Genomic DNA, 7,749 nt, shown 5'->3' on the forward strand with positions numbered 1-7,749 from the left:
ATAATTTCTTTATTGCATTACCAGATTTACAGAGAATTCGGGAGTAGCCATGCTAAACATCTTTACGTGATATGTGTAGTGAGGTCTACAGATTTAAATATCTATCATAAGAGCAAGTAGAGCGGCTTGTTTTATTACGGAGCCAAACGGTAGATCCAGAGAAATAACAGCGTTTTAGGTATCTTAAATCTAACTAGAAAATATACTATATGGTCGGGAAAAAATATTCCGGCAATCTTATTAATAAGGAGTGAAGTAGTCGCTGGTTTCCAGTTCCCTCATGATTGCTTTACTCCACTCTTTGAGTAGATTCGGTACTTTCTCCCTATGTTCGAAAACGGCGCTTTAAGCCAAATGATGCTTTGCAGTTTGATGCAACGATGCTTTCGATAAATTGCTACAGAAACATTTCTGTCACCATGTTACATTACAGTATGTTTATTCGCATAAATTAATTATCAGACTATAACGGCATCTTTATCAGCTGCTACAATCAAATTACGATGAGGTAAGAAACAAAAAATCTATTCACCAGCGACTAATTAGTTAGCATACTTGCGACAAGGATGAAAAAAATGTTTTTTTTTCCTTATTGGTACTGTATTAGTAGGTTTGTTTTTATTCTTTTAACTTTTTTAAAAATAAAAGGTGACGTTTATGAAAACTTTATTTTTAATTAAGTACTTTGACGATAATTAGCCGGAACATCAAATATTTTGAACATTTGCTGAGGTTATGTTGTATCATCCCAGTGTAACGATTAAAAATAAAAATAGATTGTTTGCATCCGGTTTTGTTTCATCCATTTCAGACACATCCACTTTTTCAGTGTGCTTTTTAAGATATCACACCTTACGGCAGTAACTAGGTTTAACATCTGTTCCGTAATAGTTTAAGAGAGGCCATGAATTTTCATGCTACAACAACATGAAAGAAACTCATGACCAGAGTGCCAGATAGGATTTTTCAAGCCATATGCCGATAAAAATTCAATACCGGCATTATTATAACCTCGAAATATCAAAATGGGGTCACTGCTAGAAAGAATTCTATGTAGGTCTCTAAAACAGTGCAAAAAAAACTATCCCAAATATCTGAACAGCCGCTTATACGGGTCCAATGGCATATCGTTTTTTTATGGGAAAAAAGCTCTTCATTTATTTATGAGGACTTTGTGTATGGGAACTTTCATTCATTTTGCATGGCATTTTTATGTAGATCGTTTTGCATAGATTATTGCAGACTTTTTAACGAATCGCATATAAAAATTTTGCAAGCTAAAGGCTTTAAGTTAATACTGCGTTTCAAAGAAGTTTTGTATTTTTTCGATGCTTGTGATCAAATCTCATATCCTCAACCGACTCTACAGAACCAATTTTAAACACATGCGTTAAGTCGACTTAATCTAGTGAATGTCTTTATGGCTCAGTTCGGTCTGTCGAATCGATTGTATAAGTAACAAAAGCATAGAAACCGACTTTAGCGTTCAATTTCTATCTAAAAAGTTACATTACAATATTTATTCTCTGCTCTGCAAAAATGAACCTCAGATTTTTTCGAAGGGTTGGTAGTAGTTTCAGTGGTTTTCATCTTTAAGAGCTCTTTTCGATGTCGTTAATAAGCTATATTTAAATGAAAATAGATGTTTAGACAAAATATTAAGCATATGGCTGGATATTGAATTAGTTACTGTGATATCCGTTTACAGTCCCCGATCATGGCACCAATTAAGGGCTCATATTAAACTTTTTTTTTATTTCTATACTTTCTTATATGAGGGTGGGTGTTGATCACTTTTACTCTACCATATTCCATACAAAATAACATCATGGATTCAAAGCGACTGCACGATCACATGGTAAGCCTACTTCCGTGCAGCAGCTACACTGTCTTCATTTTATTACGGTTTGCAACAAACGCAGAAAAACCTTTTTGTAGTTACGCTTTTGGTCTTCCATTTAATTCCAAAGGTCTTCCATTTAATTAACTGAAATGCATACATCAATATACACACATAGTGGTAAGCCTAAATAAATATCATCCTGGATCTTTATTCAATAACTAGCGGCTGTTTTAAAAAAGGAAGTAGTTCGTTTTGCAATTCGTCCTTTTATATTTTTTGGACCTGTTGACCATTTTGAAGTTTTGTTTTCCATCTTCTAGCCAGTTATCACCCCATAATTTAATTTTGCTGAATTCTCTATGTGCCACTTGACGATCCCACATTTATCAATATCGCTCGATGTTTGCCTATAATTCGTACGTTATTTGTTTAAGTTCCAAAATGGAGATGTAATGACGGTAGACGGTACAATTTTCGGTACAATTCAAAAACAACTTACAAAAAACATTCCAGTTTAAACTCAGCACTCTGTATATACATACATATTATAATGGACTAAGTAGGTTTGTCGCTTCTGGGCCAAATAAGTTGATAATTCGTACACTCTATTTTTGAGTTTTTATAAATACGTTTTTTCAATAATTATTCTATTCTCCATTTTCTCGTACTGAAACGAGCACATATGACAAGGTATGTAACAAGGGTAAAGCTTAGAGCAAATATTCATCGAGATATCGGCTACGAACATAATTTTAGGTTATTGGATAGCATTAATGGCTCTTTATCTATGTTGGAGAGTGTTCAAAGCTCGTGCACACTCGGCTCTAACAAAAATAGCGCAGACTGACTCTAGGACGAGAAAGCGTAAAGTAGGACAGCGCTTCTAAGCCTTAAGGCTCTCCAAACACTGCTGCGAAAACCCTTTATATTTATTTTAACGACTATTATTCCATTTTCTGCCGTCTCGTTAATGTGTGCTTGTATATGTATGTATATATATATATATATATATATATATATATATATATATTGGGTGAATCCGGACAGTGATAATAACGTGTGGTGCCTATGCCTGGTAAGTTGGCGTCCAAGAACATCGATAAGTATATGTAGATGTCATTTATACAGCATGGCGCATCGAAACGAAGAATTTCCTTTATGCAATATTTCTACGCCTTAAAAAAATATATACATACATGTATAAAATGTTGAAACATCTGGGTAAAAACAGATATTTCAACTTTTTTTCATACGTTAAAAATGTGATTTCTGACAGCTGTTTAGCTAATAAAGCCGCCATTGACCACGATTATAACATTAGTTCGGGACCTAAACTAGTAGCTAATCATTTTCGAAATATTCCTACGTTAATTAAGAAGCCTTGATAGTAACCGTGTTTTAACAGATGTATAAACTCTAATGAAAAAGTGTCGTTCAAATAAGCTAGATGAAAATAATTGTAACAGAACTAACTTTTGGGCTCGCAGTAGGTCGAATACTCAAGGGCTCAGAAGGCGTAATGAATGACCGTTAATTTTCGTATCTCCCGCTACTTTAACAGACGGTAAAGAAAAGGCTCTCCAAAAACTTTGCCAAGCGACATTTTTCAAATTTTCTAGAGACACACATACTAACAAATAGATCTTTTTTCGGTTGGTATTCTGGAGTTCCGCGAATGCGCTCATCTTGACTTGGTACTGTTGGATACAAGTCCTTTTCCAGGAATGCTGGAAACAAACTTACAGCCATGGCGAAAAACAGTGCTTCGACATTGGAGTTCAAGCGAAAACCAACTATTATTTAATCTTCTCAAGCGAGACGAACCGACATTGAGGTTATAACGTTTTTGAATTACTCCATTTGACCGTGGTTGGTATTGCTAATGAGCATGCGGTTGCAGAAGAAGCAGAAGCAGGTTCTAGCAGAGCTTTGTGGAAGATCCACGACAGACAAAGACAAGTGTACAATTTGGAATTCTCCAATATCGTTCAGAAAAGCATTTCGGATGATCGTTCTGCTTTGATCAGGACGTTTGTAAAGAAACTGTACGTGAGACTACTATGTCACCAAAACCGGCACGTATCATATATAGTGAGAGTCAGATTGACATGCTCTCTGCGAAAAGTAAAAGATTATTATGTCGTTTTGCTTCTCAGTTTTCTGAGTAAAGAACCTATGCGAAATTAACTGTATGTGGTTGGCGGTATGAGAGTATACAAGCCCGAAGAGTTGAACGGAGAGAGGAAACTACATATGCAGCGTCTGGCAAACTCCGTCGTGATTTGCTCACTCTCGTTTTTAACAAAGCGCTTGCATATTTGCACTATTATTTGAAACGATTCTGTGATCGGTCTGAGTCCCGAATCACTGTGGGTGGTCATCAATAACGACACCCGTACATATAATTTTTACGAAACATTTGATTTTGTTTAGATACAGCCGTAGAAACAAACTATGATGAAAGTCTTTTAAGTGAATTTAGGTGGTCGAAAAAGTATTTACGGTTCTCCGGGCAAACTTAAAGCAAATATTTCTTATTTTGTAAAACATATAACTGTGTACGCATCGGTTTAACCGATAACCTTATGCCTTTTTTTTCTGGAAAAACTATGCTTTTTCAAACTATCAACAAGTAATTTTTTGCATCTTCCCACTAAATTAATAGCATTAACGCAGTTCTGCAGAGACCAAAATAGATGAAGTCTGACCGTAAGATCAGTGCGGATGCACGAGGATTGCCCGTCTAAGTTAGCTCAATTTCTGCCAGAGCTAGATGTATGCGGTCTAGAATTGTCATAATTAAACGAATTAAATTAAATAAAAATGACGCCACTTCTGTTCCCATCGATTTTTTCAATTGCGTGTTGTTATTTTATTACTCATTGATGGCACAAAGGCAAATCAATCAGATTATCAAACAGAAGCAACTCATACTGTACGATTGTTTTCTACTAGCACCAGACCTACCGAATCACCTTTTCTGACGTCAGTGCATGCAATTTATCCGTGATCAATAGCTTTAAATAGTTTGGTTTCATCGGGTCTAAGTGGGGTCTTGCTAATGGAGCTATGATCAAGTAAATTCTTTTACCAAAACATCAAGTTTCCTTTTTAGGCAGGCCAGCTGTTTTAGATAGGCCCTTTGTAGTTGAACGTCTGGGACTTTTAGAGATGCCGTGGCTGTCAGTTTCCTCAACAATTTTATAAGCTTTTTTTTTTGTACTTAGGTGACCACTATGGGAAGCTACAGAACTATCTTTGTGGCCTTCAGATAGCACGTCTTGACCATAACTAGTATATATCTTGGCCTGGGTGGAATTCGTCTGTTTGTCAACAATAATTATTATTACAATTTTAATTATTATTGATAAAAAGTAATAACAATAATTTTCGCAGAAATTTCATTCATCTTCAAAGCGCTGTATTTCAACTCTAAATAAAGGCATTCCAACAGGTCGATATACCTGCTGCCTTAAAATCGTGGTTTTCAGGAACGTTAATCCGACGCGACAGACATTATCTACTTTACAAAATATGTGACTTTAACTCGTTTAGCCGTCAATACTTCTTGATCACTCTATATATACATATACATATATGTCTGTGTAATGCGCTTCGTCCAAATCTGCATGCGTCTTTCTAGAACACAACAAAATCTACTTTCTAAACTAATGAAAGCCTAGGGCATCAGGTTCTCCGACCCAAATCGACTCCCTACAGTGGACGTATTAGGTTAATTGTTTGATGTTAATGGTGGTTCTGTTCTGCCCCAACTCGTATCCAACACGATACGTCTTTATTTATTGTTTATCTCTGTACGAGTGAACTCTTTTTCTTTCATCTACACTATTCGATATCAGCGGAAAATGACGAGGCTGATCAGTGTCGCATGTCAACGTGAGAGAGGCACAACGTTTCCAAGCCTGCCTTTGTGATAGGTTGGCACTTCCTAGACAACTTTGTCCTTAGCAAACCGGTTCGCTAAATTTGTGGCGCCCTTAGGGCCCTGAGAGCCTCTTTTACTTATGTTATTTATCCTGCTATGTTTGCATTGTCAGTTCGATACTGGCCAAAAGCCTTCGCCCTTAGGGAATCAAATGCGAAGAAAGGACAGAGAACCGCAAACAAAATATCGAAAGCTAGTGATATGGGGCCCGTACACTTCGTGAGAGAAGAGACTGACCCATTAGTAGAGCCCAGTAGCAACTATCTACCACAATCCAAGCGATATGTGAGTTCCATCGATTCTGAAATCGAACATGAGCCTGATACTCACCAGCAGCCATATCGAAATTCTCAGGCAATTCCAACCGAGTCACGTGCAAGTTGTTATCGACTGCGAGTCTTGGAAGAATCCTTCATGAATTAAATCTACATACTTTTATCAAGCGTCGGCACGAAAGTTTTTAGCCACTATAAAGTCCTATTTTTCTAAGGTGACGCGGCTAAATTCTGCTGCTTGCTAAGATACTAAGTGATATACAACCGCCTGCTAAGATTGACGTTTTGAACTCAAGCGACACATCTAGTACAAAGGCGCCTCTATTGGACAATAGAATATCTTTTCAAATAATTTTTTGGAAGATGGCATCTTCCGTACGATCCGTCGTTAATTTTATAAAGTGCTCTTTTAAAAAAAGCTCTTTGTTACCAAACATTACGAAAAATGCAAATTTCTTCAAGCTTAATTTCCATTGGCAGCCAAATGGCATTGAGTACCGCTAGTTGCGATTTCCGCGTCATCATTAAAACCCTCAAGGGTATACATTAGCTTGATAATCTATCATAATAGTAGAGTAATCTATGATCCTAACAGCAGCTAAAGAGGGCATTGAGAACTTACGTGGTGTTCATATCACTATTGATCCGTACCGACACCCCTAAGTAAGCACGGACGTACATATAATTCAAAATTACCGAGCCTCGAACATAATATCCCGTCACACCGTTCTCCGTTATTAAACCATGACCAACCTGTGATCGATACGCGTACGAGTAGACTGCAGATCATTTCGATTAATTACTTATACAGAACTCACTCGACTATGACGACTACCTGGCATCTGTTGATAAGCGGAGTATCCTCACTTCTGCATCCAAGAGCGATCCGAAACAGAACGGAACTCTATCGCAATGATAAATGTTTGAACGTTTAAAAATACTTCATTTGTTATTATTATTATAATACTCATATGCAGTAAATTTCGAGTCGAACGAATAGTCGAGGGACAACAGCCTGAGAATCGGCCGGATGTGATTGTGGGTTCTAGTTAAAGTTTATTTTTCCGACATCATTCGGCTGTGTCAACACCTACCTCGTAACCGAAGAATGCAAAAAAAAAAAAAAGCAAAGGTTTCCGCATGTCCACATTCCCTTACGTATCCACAAACGAACAAAAAGACAAACAAGAAAAAACTACAAAGCTACGACAAATTCTTGTAGGCTTTAATCGCGGATCCTGTGCGCCCTCCAGAACTTCATAGGTTAGTACTGAAACACGGCCTACATGAGATGATTAAATATCCATACTTGAAAGACCTATTGCTTGAAGGCGTTCCTTAAGCCTTACGTCGCGAGCATATTGTACTTCAGCAACATATATATAAGCGTCCTTCTTCTGAGATGGGCAGACTTGTTGACTACAAAACGTGTCCACAGCTTGCTAATCATGCTATGACATCTCAATGGGATATTCTGTACTATGGCAAGCTTCTCAAAATATTTGACTATCACGTGAAATGTGCTCATCTGCAAATTCATCCCTACTTATTCTACTTAAAGCTTGAGCAGCAACTGCTATTCCATGCAGGAATATACAATATGGCACTGGGAACTGCGGGAAGTCCAGAAAAACGAGCGACATCCATGGCTCTCTACGAAAATGACTTAGCTAAAATACTGCTTT

Source organism: Varroa jacobsoni, unplaced genomic scaffold (assembly GCF_002532875.2).
Source record: "Varroa jacobsoni isolate VJ856 unplaced genomic scaffold, vjacob_1.0 scaffold_670, whole genome shotgun sequence".
In the NCBI taxonomy this organism is placed as follows: Eukaryota; Metazoa; Arthropoda; class Arachnida; order Mesostigmata; family Varroidae; genus Varroa; species Varroa jacobsoni.